Source organism: Prionailurus viverrinus, chromosome D2 (genome assembly GCF_022837055.1).
Source record: "Prionailurus viverrinus isolate Anna chromosome D2, UM_Priviv_1.0, whole genome shotgun sequence".
Lineage (NCBI taxonomy): Eukaryota > Metazoa > Chordata > Mammalia > Carnivora > Felidae > Prionailurus > Prionailurus viverrinus.
The window spans coordinates 71,581,930-71,604,569 of record NC_062571.1 but is presented as its reverse complement, the minus strand read 5'-3'; the positions used below and the strand labels follow the sequence as shown (position 1 = coordinate 71,604,569).

General features: G+C 45.4%; 1 protein-coding gene across 15 annotated transcripts in view; it reads left to right on the top strand.

Annotated features, from left to right (window-relative positions):
- LOC125147929 (vegetative cell wall protein gp1-like) overlaps positions 1–22,640 on the top strand; it is a 102,739-nt gene that overhangs the window by 14,818 nt on the left and 65,281 nt on the right. Inside the window, exons 4-5 of one of the 15 annotated variants that reach the window (XM_047825430.1) lie at positions 3,158–3,282; positions 4,086–5,300. The exons of 11 other annotated variants lie outside the window; for them this stretch is intronic. The gene's annotated coding sequence lies outside the window, so the exon portion shown is untranslated. Of the gene's footprint in view, positions 1–194; positions 248–3,157; positions 5,301–22,640 lie in introns of those variants that run through there. 3 more of the 15 variants (XM_047825423.1, XM_047825438.1, XM_047825429.1) reach the window with 3 other exon arrangements.

Here is a 22,640-nt window from a genome sequence, read left to right as displayed (position 1 = left end):
ATCGTCTTTATCCATTCAACAGTTGATGGACATTTGGGCTCTCTCCATAGTCTGGCCATTATTGAAAATGCTGCTAGAAACACTGGGGTGCATGTGCCCCTTCTAATCTGTATTTTTGCATCTTTTGGGTAAATTCCTAGTAGTGCAATTGCTGGGTCATGGAGTAGTTCTGTTTTTAACTTTTTGTTTTCCAGAGTGGCTGGGCTGCTTCGGTTTTAATTCCCACCAACAGTGCAAGAGGGTTCCCCTTTCTTCACATCCTTGCCGACATCTGTTGTTTCCTGTGTTGTTAATTTTAGTCATTCTGACAGGTGTGAGGTGGTATCTCATTGTGGCTTTGATTTGTATTTCCCTGATGATGAGTGATATTGAACATCTTTTCATGTGTCTGTTGGCCATCTGGATGTCTTCTTTGGAAAAATGTCTAATTATGTCTTCTGCCCATTTTTAAACTGGATTATTTGTTTTTGGGGTGTTGAGTTTGATAAGTTCTTTTTTTTAAAAATATTTTTAGGGGCGCCTGGGTGGCGCAGTCGGTTGGGCGTCCGACTTCAGCCAGGTCACGATCTTGCGGTCCGTGAGTTCGAGCCCCGCGTCGGGCTCTGGGCTGATGGCTCGGAGCCTGGAGCCTGTTTCTGATTCTGTGTCTCCCTCTCTCTCTGCCCATCCCCCGTTCATGCTCTGTCTCTCTCTGTCCCAAAAATAAATAAACGTTGAAAAAAAAAAATTTAAAAAAAAAATATTTTTAATGGTTATCTTTGAGAGAGAGAGAGAGAGAGAGAGAGAGAGAGAGAGAGAGAGAGATTGAGAACAAGCAGGGGAGGGGCAGAGAGAGAGAGACACAGAATCCAAAACAGGCTCCAGGCTCTAAGCTGTCGGCCCAGAGCCCCACATGGGGCTTGAACTCACAAGCCATGAGATCATGACCTGAGCTGAAGTCAGATGCTTAACCGATGGAGCCACCCAGGTGCCCCTGTTCTTTATAGATTTTGGATACTGACCCTTTATCAGATATGTCATTTGTAAATATCTTCTCCTATTCCATAGGCTGCCTTTTAGTTTTGTTGATTGTTTCCTTCACTGTGCAGAAGCAACAATTATGCCCTTCCAACACTTTCAAAATTTTGTTCCAATTTCCGTGACCAACAGGGAGAAAATGACCATTAACTGGGGGGTGCCACCACCGGGAACAGCATTGACAAAAGGGCTCCTCTCCCCACTTGGGGCCATGGCAGCAAGCCAGCCTTTCACCTTTAGAGCTTTTCCAACACAAGTCAGCTAATCCTGTGTCCCCTCAATTCCATAAGACACCAGCCAGGCTCTCCAGAAGATTCTCTTAAAGCCTTCTGCTTGGTTTGAGGGCAGTGGGAAAGAGCCATGCCTCTGCAAAGAACTAAGGAGCAACGCTCAAGGCTCTGGTAAAGACCCTCATGATAAGGCCAGGCCCCTGTGTGGTGTTTTGGGTCATCCTCTGTAAGGTCTGCATGGATGGTCTAGCCCCTCTCTTTCGAATGCTTGGGTGCCTAACACACCTTGTTCTCCGCTGTGGGGTCTCAGCCCGCCCTGAGCATTGAGAAGTCCTTTGTTAATACCCTGCTGCACATCGTTTAGGGAGAGTTCAGCACACAGTTGTGATCAGAATCATGGCGGAGGCAGTGATGGAAGGGGGGGATGCCCGAGAAGGGCATGTAGTGAAGTGAGATTGCTGGAGACGAAGGGTTGGGGGCGCTAACATGTGAAATGCCGAGTCAGGGAGAACCCCACGTACCCAGGGGAAAGCATCCCAAAGGCTCACATGAGACCCTGGAGACGAAAGAACACCTAGAAGAGAATACTTTCAAGGTAGCGAAGAAAGAAGAGCTTCAAGAGAGGGGGTGATACAAAAGACCAGCTCCCTGATACTTCAAGAGCTCCTAGAAATCAAGAGTGAGAAGACTCTCAGCTCAACAGAAAATGGGAGAAGACCGGGCTCAGGTAGCCCTCGATGGAGGAGAGACGGATGGCCCCTGGATGTCTGTAATGATGTTCAGCCTCACTCTCAGAGGAGTTGCAGGTGAAATCTACCCTGGGATCTATTTCCGCCTCAGGGAGGACGGTACGCTGGTCTGGCAACAGTACTCCATTGCAGGGCGGACGGGAGCACTCTGACGCAGTGCTGATCAGAGTGCAAAATGGTTCTGCCACGGAGCAGGCGAATGTGGCAGTGTCCCCCCCGAACCGCACACGAAGTCACTCTTTGACACAGATGGTCACTTGACTCTCCTTGCAACCGATTTCCCTTTGGGTTCTAGGACAGCAGCATCTTTGGTTTTCCCCAGGTGTCACGGTTTGTGCCTTCGAACCTTCTTTGCTGACTATCCCTCTTCCGGCTGACCTCTTAAATTCTCACATGCTTGGGGCTCAGTCCAGGGCTGTCTTGTCCGTCTCTGCCTGATCCGGAGGTCACCTCGTCCAATCCCCTTGCCTATGTTTGTTATGTATGTATGTGTGTTTTGGCGTGGTAAAATACCCACGAACATAAATTCCACCCTTTTGAAGCGTGCAGTTTAGTGGCATTTACTACATTCACATTATGGTGCAACTGCCACCTCTGTCTGGTCCCAAAACATCCTCCGTCACCCCAAGAGAAAACTCTGTACCCATTCAGCGGCCACTGCCCATTTGCTCCTTTCTTAACCCCTGGCAACTGCTCGTCTGCCTTCTGTCTCTGGATTTGCTTATCGTGGATGTTCTTGTATAAATGGAACCATTCGCCTAGCGTAATGTTTTCAAGGTTCACGATCCACTTTGTAGCACGTATTAAGGCTTCCTTCCTTTCCGCGGCTGAATAGTATTCCGTCGTGTGGTTATTCCACATTTCATTTATCCATCCAGCTGTTGGTGGCCATTTGGGTTGTTTCCACCATTTGGCTGTTTTCAGTAGTCTTGCTGTGAATATTTGTGTACGAGTTTTACTTCCAATTATCGGGGGTCTATACCTGGGAGTGGGATGGCTGGATCCTGTGGTAATTCTATGTTTAATCCAACTGCTTGCTTGCTTTCTTTCTTTCTTTCTTTCTTTCTTTCTTTCTTTCTTTCTTTCTTTTTTTAACATCCATAGACTGATGACTCCAAAATCTGTATCCCTGGCCTGATTTCTCCCAACTTTCTCCTTTAGATCTCTTCTGGGATTCAGACGTCTTACAGTTGACTTGACTTATCCAGCACTGAGACTGTTAGTCTCTACTCCCTCCAGATTCCTCCTCCAGTCTTCCCAGCTCAGGAAATAGCACTGCCATTCACGTAGGTACTTGGGTGGAGACCCAAGGGCTCTCCCTGAGTTTGCCCCTTTCCACCCCTCCCCGGATGCAGTCCATCAGCAAGTGCTGTGGGCTCTGTGTTTGTGACACACTCACCTTTTCCCTGCTGCTACTTTGGTCCAAGCCACCATTGGTCTCCCACTAGACCCCCCCGCAACAGACGCCGGCAACTTCCACTCCTGGCCCTAGAATTTATTCTCTGCTCTGTAGCCAAGAGTGGCTTTTAAAAAGATATATATGATCTTAAAATAATAATTAGAAAAAAAGATCACTTAGCTTTTCCTGCTTCAACACCCCCAGTGGTTTCACATCGCAATTAGAACTAAACCCAAACTTGCTTCTGTGGTCGCAGGCGTGTGGTAATCTGTTGGCTGCCTCCCCTTTCCTTCTATCTCCCTGGCTCTCTGTGCTTTACCACACTGGCCCCTTTGTCCCTTGAGCTGGTGCCTGCCACAGGGACCCTGAACTTGCTGTCCCTCTGTCAGAAATTCCACGGCGGTTCTTTCTCACTCCTGAAGCTTCCACTCAAGCGTTACCTCCTTAGGGGGTCCTTGTCTGACCACCCCGTTCCCCAAACTCAGCCTGTCATGGTCTTATCATACCAATCTCTTTTTTTTTTCATTAATATATCGCTGACACTCCACATCCCTGTATGGAATTACCTTATTTATATCTATGTGTTTCTTTTCACTTTTTGGTGTTTGTGCCCTGCCTTCCTCCCCCTTTCCCCAAATATAAGCCCCACGGGGACAGGAATTTTGTCAGTATTTGTGGCTGTCTCTCCAGGCCTTGGATATCGCCTGGCATCTGCGAGGCACAGAGAAAGCATTCGTTGGACGCTGTTGAAGGAGAAGAGTTTGACTCCCACCTGGTCCTGAATAAACCCTCTTGATCACTACCATGGCTCACTTTTCTTCTCCTCCTCACCGACATACTTCTAGAAGGAGCAGATCATACCCAATGTATTTATCTAGTCATGTTTCTTCCCCTCTGTAACCCTAAACAACCCAGCTTCCCCCCCCACTACCATTCAGAAGTGCTTCCTCAAAGATTTCCGGAAGAGTCAAAACCAGTTGCCTTGTGCACTATGCCCTTTCTGTAGCATCTGACATTGTCAACCCCTGTTCACATTCATGAATCTCCCTTTGATATGTTGTCCTGTCTTGGCATGACTTCTGGATCTACCAGGGGCATGGGAAAGCTGGGAATGCATCCCGGAGTGTCTCGGGAATGTATTGGGGGCTCCAGCCATCATACCTGGTGAGCAGGCTGGCTCTTAACCAGATAGATAGTCCAGAACGATTGCTATGGGTCAGTGGCATGAACTCCCCATGAAAAGCGCCAAAGGGAAGCCGCTCAAAGCTCCAAAGCCCCTGACTTCATTCAGGTGGTAACTTGGCAGTGGTATATCATTCTGGGTACCCGACAGTCAGGGAAGGTGCCCTCCACCCAAGGGTACCTGCTCTGCGTAGATGTCTCTGGGCTGTCAGCTGGTCTTTTATCTACAAAGTAAGTAAGATCCTTTTTCTGTGCCTACGGAATCTTTTGATACATTCCCCTGGGTCAAAGGTGTATCTGCCCCAGCTAGACACATGATGCTTTAAATCACAGCCCTTGTCTTGTTGCACTCAATTCCTACTTTGTGTGAGGGACATGGGGTTTGGGACTGCCCGTCCTCCCATCTACTGGCTACATGACCTTGGACAGGTTAATGCATACCTTATATCCTCTGGCTCCACATGTGACAATTGAGCAGAACCACTAGGACCTCACGGGCACCTTGACTCTGTCACGAGGATGCCCAGAACATACAACCATCAGTGGCTCCCTATTGTCTTCTTAATTAGATCTGACATTCAGGCCCCCACCCCATGATCCTGGGTGGCTCCTTAGGATCCCACACAGGTTTTGCTGTCCCCAGCATGCTGGGTCCTATGCCTTTGCTATGACCTTCCACTGCTTATGGGAGACCATCTTCCCCTTGAACTTTTCTTTGTTTTCTGGATTTTATTTTAAAAACGGCAACATGTAGGGGCGCCTGGGTGGCGCAGTCGGTTAAGCGTCCGACTTCAGCCAGGTCACGATCTCGCCGTCCGTGAGTTCGAGCCCCGCGTCAGGCTCTGGGCTGATGGCTCAGAGCCTGGAGCCTGTTTCTGATTCTGTGTCTCCCTCTCTCTCTGCCCCTCCCCCGTTCATGCTCTGTCTCTCTCTGTCCCAAAAATAAACAAACGTTGAAAAAAAAATTTAAAAACAGCAACATGTATTAATTTTCTAATCAGGAAAAAAAAAACCCTCTCACCATTAATATTGTTTTGAATACCCACCCTTATGTCAAAAGCCATGTGTCCATAAACTCCTTCTGGATGACCCATCACCTATGGGCACTCAGACGTTTGAATCCGCTGGATCGGCCCTTAAAGTATACAATGCCAAGTATGTATGGGAATATAATAAAAATATACAGCCAATTGTTAGAGAAACAGAATGTAAACTCAGAGGGCAGATCTTCATTTCCACTGTAGTCACTGGTGGCTATCAAACTGCTTTGCCCATGATTTCCATAAATATTTGTTTAATTGAATTATTAACCAATGCATGTAAGAACGGGGGGACCTACATGCCTTGTCTCTTGTGAACAGAATAAAAATAACCCCATGTCATCCATCAGATTAACTGATAAAAGGTTTTGTTCTTTTGCCCCGAGAGAGGGCTGGAAAGAGACCGTTTAGAAACTTGTCTTTTCCAAACCCAGCAGTTTAATGCCACTTGAATGGATGAAAAACACAGCAGTTATAATGACATATGAGTTCATATCTATCTTTTGCTTTCCAGCCATGAAAGATACTGGATGTAGTTTATGAGGGCCAGCTCTCACGAGGGGATGGGGTGCCGCCCTCAGTCCCTGCCTCGCAGAACAGTAATTGCAAAGGAATGTTTATCCAGGCGCAGACTCCTTTTTCTGAGGCTTGCCATTCGCTCGCTCACACTGCTGTGCGTGGTTTCACTCTACCTGCCTCCTACCTTATTTTGTGGGAGCAGTTTAATTATGAGGAGATGAGTTCTTTCTTAAAGATTTTTAATTCCTCCCGGTGGTTCATAAAAAGAGAGCTAAGTGTTGCCATTTTAATCCTATTGATTAGAACAGAAGGCTGAATAAGACAAATTATCTACTGTTTACTTGATCATCTGTTGAAATTGTCAGTCCTCTTTAAACGGGAGCCAAAAATCCTCGATACATTTTTGGTGACTGTGATCATCATTCAACAGCTTTCTCTCCACACCTTCCTGTGGTGAAGTCTGTACAAATTCGGTGAGTTCCGGTCCAAAAGGAACTTGTAATTGAAACCAACAGAAAGGCCAGTGTTTCTCAACCAATTCTGCTTCCCTGGAGGACACTTGGCAATGTCTGGAGATATTTTCGGTGGTTGTGACTTTGGAGAGGGTGCCGCCAGCATCTGGCAGGTAGAGGGAGCCCAGCGATGCTAAGAGTCCTATCATGTGCATAAGCAGCTCCACGACAAAGAATGACCTGACCCCACATTTCAACAGTCCTGAGGTTGAGAAACCCTGATATAAACATACGGCCTTGAATGCACAAACAGTTTAAAAATAGTGATCGATTGAGAAATGTCTACCTTCTGTCTAGAAGGTCTAGACAAGAGATTGGAGGGACGGCGGACAACTTGATGCCTATCAGAATAGCCCCAGGTGGCAGAGTTAACCACCTTTCTTTCAAATTGGAGCAGGCTTTGTGAAAGGGACCGGGAGGGTGCGTGTGTATGCTGGCCTAAAAAGCACTCTGAGTTTTGGGAGCCTGGGTGGCTCAGTTGGTTAAGCATCTAACTCTTGATTTCAGCTCAGGTCATGATCTCACGGTTCGTGGGTTCAAGCCCCTCATGGGGCTCTGTGCTGATGGCACGGAACCTGCTTGGGATCCTGTCTCCCTCCCTCTCTCTCTCTCTCTCTCTCTGCCTCTCCCCCGCTCGCTCTCTACCTATCTCTCATAAATAAATAAATAAACATTAAAAAAAATTAAAAAATAAAATAAAATCACTCTGAGTTTTAACCCCGGGGTCTACATCTGACAAAAATGCCAGTCATTTAGGAAACCATCGCTGCTCGCAAGCCCTTTAAATTGGGAGTGGTGGACTTTCTTCTGCGATTATGAAATTACTCACAAAGGCCAGAAACAACTTCAAGTTCAGAATCATCTTGATTCACGGACCAAAAAGAAAAAGAGGAACCATTCAGCCAGCTCAAAGAAATTATTGCATCATTTCCTCGTGTGTGGTTCAGGTTAAAAATAACCTTTAATCCTCATCAAGAGTAAACTGTCTTGTCTAAAAGAATTAGGAAATTACCTCAGAGGCCAGGTTATAGGGTGGAGTGGAGAAGGGGCGATTCATCAAGGAAGAAATCGCTTGCTATAGTTTAGGTTTAAAATTTCTGAATGACTATGGAAAAGGTGGGGCTGAGGGGGTACAGATGTGAAGGGAGAAGGGGGAGGAAGAGTTTGCATGTGTTGGGTGGGGAGACACATGCGCACTACCTGGGGAGGAGGAGGCTGGCTAGAGTGTCTTAAAGCGTTGGGCAACTGGGTGTTCTTTTGTTCTCAGTCTTGGGCAGTCTGCCTTGGCCTTGAGTGCTCGCAGAGATAGACGGTAAACCACAAGCTCTGTGCCTATTGGGCCAATGATGAAACATGAGACAGGCCGGCCTTCGATGAGCCCGGGGGCATCTCAGCACCTCGGCGTCAATGCAACACACGGGGGACAAGAGCAGACATGTTCCTCGCTGGGTCACACTGCACAGACTGCGAAGGAATGGGGAGGGACAGCGTATGTCGAACAAAGGAGGCTGTTTGACCTTTCCGATTAGCTGTAGATTTCAGCCGGCTGGCAGTCACTTCCAATTTGCCACTGTGTTAAAAACTACGTAAAAGAAAAACCAAACAGAGGTGCTGTAAATGTGCCCCGAATTCACATTGAGGGCACTCAAATATAAGCAAAGATTGTCAAGGGCTGTGACGTCCTGTCTCACCGTCCCTCCAGTCTTGTAACTGGGGACACGACTTACTGCTCTGGAGGTAATCAACTAGACTCATTCTCCCTAGTCACTTCAGAAGCTGTGTGAATATGCATGTTGTGGAAATTGGAACTTGAAAGATTAAGGGTTTTTTTTTTTTTTCTTTTGAGGTTACACTGTACTAAAGTCGAAGTAAATCTTCACATCTGATCTTGTTTGTTTTTTGTTTTTTTCAACTCAAAACCACAAGAACTCTGAGCATGGTTTTTAGTACATGAGCAATACCACAATATCCTGTGTCATAAGCAAAAGAAATGAGCAAGAGAAATACGGTTTTCTTAGAACTGCCTAACCCAAGTGGGAGAATAGAAAACACGCAGGCTCGACCCAGGTTTAAGTCCTCCCTCACCACTCACACCTAGATCCTTGAGCAATGCTCTTTGTTTCTCTGAGATTCAGTCATTTCATCAGTCGAACGGAAATAACATTCCTTACTTCCTACGACTCTAATGGGAAATGAAGAAGCTAATGTGTGTAAGAACCCTGCGTTTGGTGTGAGACCACCTGGAGTTTGGTGGGTGCTTAATGAATAGAATTTATGGTCATAGTTTTTTTTTTTTTTCTGTTAAAGAAGTACAGTGTCTCTAGGAGGCATTGTTCTGTCAGTGATTATATATCACATTATCTAATATGCAACAACCATGTAGTTACCAGTAGTCAGTTCAGCAAATGCCAGTGCAGTTTTCATTAGGATCATCATCAGAACCCCTCTTCGAGGCACTCACAATACAGATTAAAACTTGCTCACCTGTTTGCGAGTTCGATAAGCAGGGGGAAATTCAAAGATACCTGTGCATACGTAGATGAACGTCAACTGTTAGAACAATGCACCATAATGATTATGATATCATTTGGTTTAAAGGCTAAGGAGGTTTGGTCAGCAGAAGCAATAGCTCAAGGGAGATGCTGGGACTCCAGCCAATAACTTCTGACCTACAGACGGAGAAGAGACTCTGGGAACTGAAATGTCTCTTATCACATTTTAATTCAAAAAATAGAATCTTACACTCCAGAGCCAGAATCTATAAATGGAATAAGATATCAGGAAGAGTAGTTTTCAGGTGATAAATAGTACACTTGGCAAAGATCTTTCTACATGTGGCATCAGTGAAGCAAGGGGCTTTTTTTCCCCCCTGCGTGTTCCTGCCGTGTGTATCATCAAAACAGATGGATGTCTGGAACTTAATGATAATGCCATGTGTTTATGTAAGAGTTGTATACCAGGACACCTTGATATGTAGGATCTCAAAAGTGGGGAAACTTATTGACTGATTGGTCTATTCTCTTCATCCATCCATCTATCCATCTACCACCCATCCGCCCACCCACCTATCTCTCCACCCACCTATCTACCGGCCCACCCATCCATCCATTCAACTAACATTAATTGAATGCATACTTTCTGCCAGACCCTGGGCTGGAGGCCAAGGCAACAAAGATAGAAAGGCTCAATTCTACTCCTCAAGGACCTTTCAAAGCACTGAGAGTTGGACACAGCCAAAAGGGAGATACGTTCAGAATTCAGTGAGTTACACGTGCATTGGGCACATAGCCAACTTTTAGTAAATACCGAAGAAAGGCAATAGAAACAAACCACAGGTGTGTGGTGAGACATGCCATCGCCAGCTCGCTCTCCGCATCATTTATTTTGAGAATAAGGGACTTTGAGCCTGACTTTCCTCAATTCGGGGGGAATAACTGTAGCGAGTAGGTGGCTCTTGCCTCTTTCTGGCCCACATTCCTCATCTCCAGAGACAATGCTTCTGTGGCTTAAAGCCTTTCATGGAGAAAGTTCTCCCTAACAGGCTGTCTTCACTGCTAGCGAGAGAGGGCCCTTTGCTGCGTGTTTCCTCACTGACGATCTTGGTAGATGAAGCCCAGGAATCACTTTCACGTTAGGCCGCTGAGTGGGCTGGACGGGGGCCATCTTTGTTACTCTCCCTTTATCTAATATGTGTGTACGGGGAAGCCAGGAATGGGTTTTTAGAAGAAATACTCGGAAAAGTTAAAAAAAAAATAGCACAAATGTCATCCCCAGTTGTGCCTTATTGTTCATTTCAGTTTGTCTCCTGTGCATTTTGCCAAAGACTTAGCCATGTATACTTGGGCTTTTTTGAATCAGGATTTCAAACTACATGGAAACTCTGGTGCCATTGTTGTTGTTGTTGTTGTTTTTTTAACAAACAAAAATTTGAATGTCACACTTGTCTGTTTTAAACATTAGCAGAACCGCAATTGACTTTCATGGAATTCTGAGTTATAATAACTTTCACCTACTTGGATTTGGTTTGCCGTTTTGGCATGAGCTGACGAGAGCTAAAATATTGTTCCGCTTTAAAAACTTTGTTTTCTGGTTTGGATTTGAGAGGTTCTGGAGGTTGGAGGTTTGAAAGGAATCATTATAAAACCCATCAGCATCCGTCAAATTACCGGGACCACGGGGGTACATGGTGTTCCTTTCCAGCCTTATGGAAATTGTCTCATCAATTCTAATCTGGCCATAGTCAACGGGGCGAGGAATCATTCAAACCAACAAGTATTTATCCAGGACTTGTTACGCACTGAGCGCAGTTTCAGGGTACTATTTGGAAGAGGAGCAGGACAATGTGCAGATGTCTAAGGCACATTCCTTCATTACGCGAATGAGTATGAAGGAAAATGGCAATTGTTCTTCTCAAAATTCTGTCTACCTTGATCATTAGCTTTGAATAGATGTATGATTTTAGGTTACCAGGTTGAACATATCATAATTGCTCTGCACTTCTAACGCCCAATGAGTTATTTGGGGGAGCGAAAGCCCACAAACTTATTATACCAGTCTGCTATTTTCTTTTTTACAATTGCTGCTGATTTGGGCAGCATGGAAAGGACCCTGCCTCCTGTCTGCTGAACAGCAGTAGGCAACAGTATAGAAAGGGCTTCAAGGGAAATCTTTCCGCCCTGGCGTCCGGGCTGCTGAGTGAGCGGGGCAATGGTCAGCAAGGCCCTGCATGCCAGTTGGTAGCGTGTGGTCTTTCAGGACCACGAAGCAGACCAGCAGGCAGATAGATAGACACTGATGTTCTGTCCATAGTCACGGAAAAGGGGGCAGTGGCCAGGTTACGTAACAGTCTGGCTTTAAGAGACGTTCAGACCCTTTTCCAATATAATAAAGCCACAGTTGAGAAGTATAAGGAGAACTTTCTCCTGTACCGTCCAGCTATGGAGGCATTCAAAGCACCCGTGATTTTCCTAACAGCTCCATCAAGGTATCATTTGGCATAAAAGCCCACCCACCGTAAGCGCACGTTTCAACGAGTTTTAGTAAATTCATACAATCGTGCAGCCATCAGGATAATCCAGTTATAGAACACTCCCAGTATCCCCGAAGCCACCGCAGACCCCTCTGCGGTCAATCTCTTCTCCCACCCACAGGCCCAGACAACCTCTCATCTGCTCTTTGGTCTAGAAATTTCACATAAGTGGAATCATACAGCATGTTGTCTTCTGCGTCTGGCTTCTTTCACTCTGCACCACGGTTTTAAGGTTCATTCATGTTGTTTCACGTATGGGTAATTCACTCCTTTTTATTTCTGAGGAGTGTCCCATCGTATGGCTAGACCACTTTGTGAATCTTGTCATCAGCTGATGAACATTTAGAGGTTTTCCAGTTTTTGCTATAATAACTCTGTCACTGGAAATTTTAAGTAACACGTGACACTCGTGGTGAACTGGCAATTGGATCCACTCCCGATTTTGGGTCATCATGTTGCTGTACCAGTTCTGAAATAGACTTCTGTTGGGTGCACACGATATAAAACACGTTGGAAAGCGGGAAGTTATTAGGCAGATATTCCGCCCAGTTAAAACCTCAGTTGAACCCCATGGGCCAGGTCCTAGAGGTTTGGGATGAGTCAACTTTCTCCAAAAGCAAGAGAAATTCGCCCAAAGACACTCTCTTTTTTTTTTTTTTTTTTTTTTTTTTGGCCGCTTACTGCATCTGCTTTCTTACTCTGCAAGCACTTCCTGTCTCTAGCTACCGCCCCCCCCGCCCCCGTCCCCGACTTCATCATCCATGCATGCACAAGTATTTCATGGACCTTCCCTTGTGTTATGGTAGGTGCAGTAGTAGATATGAAAAGGAATCAAACATGAAGGTTTTAACCAGTCTTGCACGGGCCTCCAAGTCAGCTTTTTGAATATTTTTGACTGAGACCCGCAGTGAGAAATTCATCCTACTCTCTATAAATAACCAAAACGAAAGTTTCGTAAAATGGTACTTAACATTACCACGTGTAGTGTGCTGTGTTATTTTCTATCTCATTAAAGAAGAGTCGACTGCAACCCACTGAATGAGTTTTGCCAACACTTGTGGGTTGCATCTTGCAATTTTAAAAAGAGTTTCACAAACTGTTAACACTGAAGGATAAAGAGGGAGAGGATGATGCTTACTTACCACCCTGGAGGACTAGGGCTTGGGAGAATGGTATGGGGGGGGGGGGGCGTGACCTGGCGGTGGACGGTGTTAGAGCGTGGGTGGGAGGACCTTCTTAGGAACGCAGATGCCACTCGGACCCTTGTTCGTCTAGTTTCTTCCAGGGCTTGGGCTTACCATCCCGGTAAGTCCTATGTGATGAAGAAGCCAGGCCCCTCTGACTTGGCAGAGGTGGGTGGCTGAAGAGGTGACAACGAGAGGAATTTTCCTTCCTTCCCAGCGAATAGAACAAGCCCAACCTCAAGCAAATGTACCCTCAGTTATTTGAAATTTACTGCCCTTGGATTTGATAACACTTCTCTTAGAGGAGCTGAAACGCACGGGAACTGAGCAGATTTTATGATCTCCCTGGAAGACCAAACACTTAGGCTGTGTTTCCATCTCTTTCTGAATCAATAATTATCTTTGGCTTGTTTTTCTTTCCTCTTCGTCCAATCCTTTAAAAAATTCCTTCTCTAGCCTGTTTTCTTTCCGCTGCCTTTCTTATGAAATAACTACAGCTGGGCACTGGAACAAACCATCTCCTTTCAGTCAGTGCCACACGAATCCTTTATTTGGTCTCTATTAGGGTCTCCGTCCTTAAGTCTCGAGGGTGACGGGCGCTGTGACACAGGTGGCTTTCAGATAAGCAGGGCAGGAATTGTTTTTTTTTTTTTAAAGCATTTATTGAGAAGTTATTACTGACTAAGCATTTGACCTACTTTGTCTCATTTAATTCTTGGAATGAGCCCACGAAGAAGACCTCCTTGCCCCCATGTTCCAAAATTGAAATTGGGGCTCAGGGAGGTGAGCCTACCCGAGATCACAAAGCCGTTAAGTGGTGGAGTTGGAATTCCACCCCGACCCTGCTGACTCTAAAAGCATGGTACCGATGCAGCAAACATTCACCGGGAATCTATTATGTTCAGGCATCCTCCCTGTCCTGGGAGGTTCACGGCACGTACAGTGCGACCTGGACACAAGATGAGCTGGGAGCTATGGCAAGTCGGTCTGGGGGATCCGTGGGGGAGAAGCTGTGGGGGTGGAGGTTTATCTGTAGGAAGGGGAGAGCTCCTGGAGGTTTCTGAGCAGGGAGGTCATGTGGCAGGTGGAAGCTACATCTGGGAGCAGGCGGGAGGTGATGGGGGGGGGCGGGGGGCGTCTGGCTCAGGAAGGTGGAGGGGTTGGGGGGGTGGGCAGGCAGAGAGGAATGCCATGAATGCAGGAGCCCGACCAGACTTGATGGCTGATTCTGTCCAGGCATCAGATCATCCCGCTTGCTCCTCCCGCCGTTGTGGCTGACCGGAGCGACCCTCTTCCCGGCTCCTCTAAGATACCCCCTTTTGGCAAAGTCCCTGAGCCCTTGTTAGTCCTGAATTCTGCTCCTGGGAGAACCCCTGTTGCTTCTCGCCTCTGGCTGCTGCCGGATTTGGCTAGAGGTCTGTTCCTTGGGTATCCTGAACTCATTAGTGTGTGACAAGTTTAACTGCTCTCCACCACAACAAATTATTTCACATTTTCCCCAGTTGTGTTTTACGTGATTTGGGAGCCTGTGAGTTTTCCTTGCATTGGACCAAGTTCCGCATCGCGCCCTGCAATATGGTGCCCCCATCTGCCACTGTTTCCTACAGCGTTTAGCCTAAAAAACCTTGAGTAAAGCCTTCCACGTTGGTGGATTCCCATTTTCAACATTTTCCTCCAGCTTCGTCATTTCCTCCACCCGAGACGGAATCTTGTGTTTCAAAAACACAGGGCTCAGGCTGGCACCGCCCATGCCTGTGACCTCGGTCATTTCTGTCCCTCCCCGTGTTTGGCTGCACAGCCCTTCCAGCCACGGTTGCTCACCGGCCTCTTGGTCTTTGGGAAAGAGGTGAAGTGGTCACAGCACCTCCTAGCCCTCTGCAACTGGGAAAGGTCGGGATTTAAAAGTTTTTTTTTTAACGTTTATTTATTTTTGAGACAGAGAGAGACAGTGCATGAACCGGGGAGGGTCAGAGAGAGGGAGACACAGAATCTGAAACAGGCTCCAGGCTCTGAGCTGGCAGCACAGAGCCCGACGCGGGGCTCGAACTCACAGACCGCGAGATCGTGACCTGAGCCGAAGTCGGCCGCTTAACCGACTGAGCCACCCAGGCGCCCCGGTCGGGATTTTAAAGTTACAAGTTAAGGCAACAGCTCTAGCAGTCTGGGCCAGTGGTGCCTCTGAGAAACAGCATAATGCAGCGATCCCTTTATCTTCCAATAATTTTCAAACTAAGACGAGCAACCGGGAAAAGGCAGGATTGGCGAGTAGAAATGGGGCCCACTGGCTGTGAGACCTAAGGGGAGCTGACTTAATGGTCTTGGGACCTCAGCTTTGTTGTGTCTAAAATGGGTTCAGAGATCACCACTGCCTCCTAGATGGGCACCATGGCTGGATGAGCTAAGATTCACACCTGGCACAGGTGGGCATGTCCTCATTTTCTTCGCCTTGTTTGCTTTCGTGCCTTCGGCTTGGTTGGTCCCTTACCTCCTCTGAGGCAGAATAACACAGTGGTTAAGAATGTGGCCTCTAGGGTCAGACTGTGAGGGTTTGGATCCTGGCTCTGCTTCCTCGTTTATGTGTGACTTTGGGCAAGTTGGCTTCAAAGCACCCGTGCCTCGGTCTGCCCACAGGTATCGGGGCTGTTGTGGGCATTAAGGGAGCTGATCTTTGCAGTCCTTGAATGTCAAGACTCTTTGGAGCCACCAGCTGGTCAGGGGAGCAGGCCTTTGGTCGTCTTCCCTTTTCTTGCAGTTGCTTATTCCTTCTCTCCGATGAAAGACCCAACACAACTTGGAATTCAGTGCCAGCGAAGACCTGCCGTGAGTCTGGGCTTCTGTGTGTGACTTCTGAGAAAGCCATAGAGCTCTAGAAGCTTTGGAAGCTTTACTCTTCTCTTGGACACATTTCCGGTGGTGGTTAAGCTTTCTGAACAGGCCAGTTCCTTCAAAAGAAAAAAAATGTAGAGAACTTTTTTTTTTTTTTAATTTTTTTTTTCAACGTTTATTTATTTTTGGGACAGAGAGAGACAGAGCATGAACGGGGAAGGGGCAGAGAGAGAGGGAGACACAGAATTGGAAACAGGCTCCAGGCTCTGAGCCCAGAGCCTGACGCGGGGCTCGAACTCCCGGACCGCAAGATCGTGCCCTGGCTGAAGTCGGACGCTTAACCGACTGCGCCACCCAGGCGCCCCAAGAACTTTTTTTTTTAATTTTAAAAAATTATGGTAAAATATATGTCACATTTGACATTATACAATTTGACATTTTAGCCTTATTTCAGTGTACAGGTCAATGGCATGAAGTACATTCCCATTGTTGTGTGACTGTCACCACCATCCAGCTCCAGAACTTTTTCGTCTTGTAAAACTGAAACTCTGTGCCTGTTAAACGCTGACTCCCCGTTCCGCTCTCCCTCTGGCTCCAAACACCCGCCATCCTGCTTTCTGTCCCTGTGAATTTGACGACTCTGGGTACCTTGTACCAGTGGAATCATACAGCATTTGTCCTTTTGTGTCCGGCTTCTTTCACTAGGCAGGGTTCACCCATGTGGTAGCAGGTGTCAGATTTTCCTTCCTTTTTCCAGGCCAAGTAATATTCCATCGTGTGTGTATATACCCTATTTTGCGGATCCCTTCCTGTCAGTATATCTTTGTGTTGCTTCTACTTCTTGGCTGTTGTGGATAATGCTGTGAAGATGGGTGTGCAGATCTCCCTTTGAGACCCTGCTTTCAATTCTTTTGGGCCTATACCCGGAAGTAAGGTTGCTGGATCGTAGGGTAGCTCTATTTTTCATTTAAAAAAAAAAATTTTTTTTTCAACGTTTATTTATTTTTGGGACAGAGAGAGACAGAGCATGAACAGGGGAGGGGCAGAGAAAGAGGGAGACACAGAATCGGAAACAGGCTCCAGGCTCTGAGCCATCAGCCCAGAGCCTGACGCGGGGCTCGAACTCACGGACTGCGAGATCGTGACCTGGCTAAAGTCGGACGCTTAACCGACTGCGCCACCCAGGCGCCCCTTGATTTTTTTTTTAAGGAACCTCTGCAGTTTTCCATAGTGGCTACTCTGATTTTACAACCCCATCAATAGGGCACAAGTGTTCCAACTTCTCCACAACATCACAGACGCCTGTCATTTTCTGTTTTTTTCTTTTTTTTTCAGAGTAGCCATCCTCATGGGTGTGAGGTGATAACTCGTGGTCTTGATTTACATTCTTCTGATGATTTCGTGGTGTTGGGCATCTTTTCATATTCGTATGCTTGTTGACCATTTGTAGATCATCTTTGGACACAAGCTTATTCAAGTCCTTTGCTCATTTTTACATCAGGTTATTTGGTTATTTCATTGCTGAGATATAGGAATTCTTTAGATATTCTGGATGCTATCCCCTTATGAGGTACATGATTTGCAAGTCTTTTCTCCCATTGTGCGGTCTGCTTTTTCACTTTCTCGTCTGTATCTTTTAACACACAAAGCTTATCGAGTTTGACATAGTCCCATTTGGCTATTTTTCTAAGTAACTTCATATTAAGACAAAAAGAAGTATGGCTATTTCCCCCGTGTACATGTACATGTCATATTCTAAATAAACTTTTATTTAAAACATTTTTAAGTTTATTTATTTTGAGGAAGAGAGCAAGCAGGGTAGGGACAGAGAGAGGGGAGAGAGAGGGAATCCCACGCAGGCTCTGCACTGATGCGGGGCTCGAACTCACAAACCATGAGATCATGACCCAAGCCAAAATCAAGAGTCAGATGCTTAACCGACTGAGCCACCCAGGTGCTCCTCTAAATAAACTTTTAGGGACGCCTGGGTGGCTCAGTCGGTTAAGCGTCCGACTTCAGCCAGGTCACGATCTCACGGTCCGGGAGTTCGAGCCCCGCGTCAGGCTCTGGGCTGATGGCTCAGAGCCTGGAGCCTGTTTCCAATTCTGTGTCTTCCTCTCTCTCTGCCCCTCCCCCGTTCATGCTCTGTCTCTCTCTGTCCCAAAAATAAATAAATGTTGAAAAAAATTTTTTAAATAAACTTTTAGCAGTTAAGTTAAGCGGTGGAACAAATCTATAATAATAGTAAATAATAATAATAATAATAATAATAGCAAATTATAACATCTCCATATCATTTCATTTGGTGCAAGAGAAAAATGGTCATGATGCTCATTATAGAGGCGTCAAAAATTGAGCTGAGCAGGGCAGGGGTTAAGTACAGTTTCTGTAGTCTGGGTTCGGGGTCCAGGCCCCACCCCCCTCTTGGCCGGTTCATCTGAATGCTTACCCAGTTCTCTGAGCCTTAATTTCTCATCTTTTTTTTTTTAATTTTTTTTTTAACGTTTATTTATTATTGAACCAAATGAAAAGACGGGGGAGAGGCTATAGCTTACATTTAACGCTAGGGAGACTAGTAAACAGCACATCCATATAGAAATATTCTGGACCAAGCAAGTTTGCCTTGCTTAGGTCAGTGTTCAAACTTTGAAACTGAAGTGCAATCACAAGCTTATGAACTATTCTCAGCATTGGACGCACCACCATCATATCAACCTTGAATGGTGCCTTTTGAACATTACAGCTGCACTACCCTGAAAGACAAAGACGTCAAGCTAAAGGTAAATAATATCAAGTGTAGAATACTCTTGAGTGTTTGAGAGATGGACATAATAATGTAATACTAGATTGTTGAAAAGCTTTGAAACTTTCCTCTGGGTGCTAAGCATAACCATCATGGCTGCCTTTCGATATGCCCTTCTTTGAAGTTACTCTCCATCCACAGGCCTCACCCAAGGCAGGGGCTGATCTGGCAATGTTTGTCGCATGTCATCGGCCCTATGGCCACAGCTGATTGGGTCACAGGGGCTCCTGACCTCAGAGAACAAATGCTGGATGGGGACAGAGAAGCTGGAGTTTACTGGGGGCCCCTGGAGCCCTAAGGTCATGTGAAGATGACGGTTGGGCATGTGTCCTGGGAAGCGAGCTGCTTAGCTTGGGGGTTACGTGCCTCACACAGGGAAGGCAGACGTGCAAGCAGAGGCAGAGACAGGACTACCCTGCCCCAGAGAGAGGGACACGGACAGGGTAGCAGCCTGACGCCTCTCCAGTTCCCTGGGGGCCCACTGAACTTCCTGTACTAGGATCCCAGGAGGGGCCCCCTTTGCCTTATAATAACCTCCTTCTATAATAACTTCCCTGCTTTTTGAGAATCATCAATATCTGTTCCTGCCACCAAATACTCTGGGTAAAGAGCACTCTGATGCTGAGTGTCTGTCTGTCCCATCAAAAGCAGACGTCTTTAAAATTTTTTTTAATGTTTATTTATTTTTGAGAGAGAGAGAGAGAGAGAGAGCAAGCATGAGCAGGGGAGGGGAAGAGAGAGGAGACACAGAATCCAAAGCAGGCTGCAGGCTCTGAGCTGTCAGCACAGAGCCTGACGTGGGGCTCGAACTCACAAACCGTGAGATAATGATCTGAGCCAAAGTCGGACGCCTAACCGACTGAGCCACCCAGGTGCCCCCAAAAGCAACATCTTTAGCAATGCATTTCAAAAATGGGCAAAGGACTTTTTTTTATTTTTTAAATATTTATTTATTTATTGAGAGAGAGAGAGAGAGAGAGAGGGAGAGAGAGAGAGAGAATCCCAAGAAGGCTCTGTGCTCTATCTCAGGAACTGTGAGTTCATGACCTGAGCCGTAATCGAGTCAGACGCTTAACCAACTGAGCCACCCAGGCACCTGGAGCAAAGGACTTTAATAGACATTTCCTCAGAGAAGATATACAAATGGCCAATGAGAATATGAAAGAATCCTCAATGTCATTGGTCATTAGGAGAATACAAATCAAAACCACAATGAGATACCACTTCATACCCATTAAGATGGCTATTATTTAAAAAAAAACAAAAGCCAAAGAAGAAGAAAAAGGAATATAACAAGTGTTGATGAAGACAAGCAGAATGGGAACCATCCCAAGTTGCTGGTGGGGATCTAAAATGGCACAATGCTGCGGTGGTTCCTCAAAAAGTTAAACTTACCTTATGACACAGCAATTCCACTCCTAGGTGGATACCCATAAGAATTGAAAGCGAAACCTCCAGCAGATACTTGCGCCAGAATGTTGAAGTATGTGAATTATTGCAACATTATTCACAATAGTCAAAAGGTAAAAATAACCTAATATTCATCAATATGTTTTGTGTGGATAAACAAAAGTGACACACACACACACACACACACACACACACACACCGGACTATTATTCAGCCTTTAAAAAGAATGAAATTCCAACACATGCTACACCATGCATGAACCTTGAAAACATGCCTGCTGAAAACATGCCAGACGCGGAAGAACAAATGTATGATTTCACTTACAGGAGGTACCTAGAGTAGTCACATTCACAGAGACAGAAGGAGGGTGGTGGTTGCCAAGGGCTGGGGGGAGACTGAAGAGAGGAGTTGTTTAATGGGTATAGAGTTTCAATTTGCAAGATGAAAAGGTTCTGGAGATGGCTGGTGGCGATGGTTGCACAACAGAGTGAATGCATTTAATGCTACTGGATTATATACTTAGAAATGGTTAAAATGGCAAACCGTATGTTACGTATGTTCTGCCACCATGAAAACAAACAGATACACAAAGGGCAGTGGAGAGCAGATTCCTTTCTTCCCTTCATCGTTTTACTATGGTCACTGAGCATCTGGCAAATGCCACTTGATGCTTCTGTGTCACGAAGGTCTGTGCTGCTGGATGTAGGTGAGACGTAGCAACGCGATAAGAGGGCGCTGTTGCCTGACCTGTGTTATAACCAGAATTGTTCCAGACCCCGTGGAGTCAAGTCCTAAAATGGTGACCAAATGAAGGATGGTTTTGAGCTTCCTCCGTGGAGCTGCTCCCGCTGAAAGCACTCAGGTCTAAATCTTCGATGGACGCGCTCTTCTGAAACTTCTTCCTAATTCTATGGTCTTTACTTATAACAGTAGTAATTTTTCCCACGCTGAACACAAAGTTTCCCCCCTGGTTGTTAAAAATAAGTTATGAAGAATGTTCATCACAGAGCTATTATAATAATGGAAAACTAAAAACAATCTGAGTGTCTAAGGTAGGGGTACAGTTAAGTTCGTCATGGCATATCCATACAATAGAATATTATACAGCCATTAAAAAATCACGTTCCTAAGGATATTAAAGGATATGAGGAAATGCTCACAATATAATGTTAAGTGAAAAAGCAGGATATGAAACTGGATATTTCTCATGGTTCTGATTTTTTAAGAGCATATCTGTATAGAAAACGATTTTAAGGAAAAATACTAAAATGTTAATTTTATTATTATTCTTTTTCATGCTATATGATTATTTCAGAACAGAACAATTATAGGTAATTTGACTTTTTTTTCTTTATACTTTTCTTTTTTTCCCCCTGTAAGGCACAATGTAAGTTGTTTTTATATTCAGGAAAATTGAATGTTACTAGTTTTCTTAAAAAGAAAGTGGGGATGGGTTACTTTTGGTGCATAGAAGGAGTCGAGCATAGCACTGTCAGGATGGTTTCAAAGGCCCAGAAGTCCTGGACCGTTGGCCCGGGTCTGCGGTTGCCACGTATGTTAAGAGCATTTGCTGAGTGCCAGGTTCCAGTCCACTCCTCCTGGAAACATCAGCTTGGTGCATCATTTATTTTGTTGGTCAACAGCTGGAGTTGGCAACGCAGGCCTCTGCCCATTTCGCTAGATTTTGTGTCTGACTTTAATCACTCACCGTTGTATTGACACCTTTTCTCTAAATGGAGGTTTCATTACCTGTCCCCTGCACTGATCCCAAGTTACACAGACCCTTCCACTCATGAGCCCCCAGCAGTCCCTATTTTCTAAGGCTTTAGAGTTCCTGATTGCTCCCTCAAAAACATGAGTGATTCATGCTTGGAATATTCCAGTGCTTGTTTATAATCTTCAGGACAGTTATTTGGGGGAACTTTGAATTCATCTTGGTTTGAGTTTTGCGGAAAGGAAGAGATTCCTCTTCTTCCCCCATAAAATATGTTCCCAGCTTGCTATTGTATGGAATCCTTAAACCACAAACAAAATAAAAGCTAGTGACATACTTCCTGGTGTTAGCATCACAGGCACTATTATAAAAGGAAAATTAGGTCAGCAATTCAATACAAGTGGTGTTTTGTACTGCCCGTTACCATCTTCTTGATGAGAACAGTGCTTCAGAGTCTGCGGGAATTGTTACATTTGTGTTTCATAAATATAAACCCTGTCATTGGCCTAAGCATCTTCTCTTTTGGAATATTTAGAATATATAGTATAATTTTTGTATCTTTGGTACTACACGAATCAATGTGGGATTGTGCAGCAATAATTTAACTCAAAGTTATTAAAATCTATCACCACGAAGTAAGACACTTGTTCGCAGTAACTGAAGAATATTGTTTTGTTTTGTTTCGTGTTTGATAATAATGGTAGTATGTTCTTGGGCATTCTTTCTAAAAAGCCACCATGTCCAGGCAAAAGCACCATATTCTTTGAAGACTTTGGAAAAAATCACTTTCCTTAGCCAACATGGAAGCAACTCGGCCATTAAAATGATTATCTACTTTGAAAACAGAGACTCTACAAGATTGAACTGTAAAATCGTCTTACAGAGCAACTTAAAAGAGCAAAACCTTAAAATAAAGACTAATCTAGAACACTTGTTAGAAAGAGCAGCCAATGTCATCAAATTCAGTTCTACAAGCACAATGCACCCTTGAGAGTCTTGTTTGACATTGTTGACTATTGAGACTGT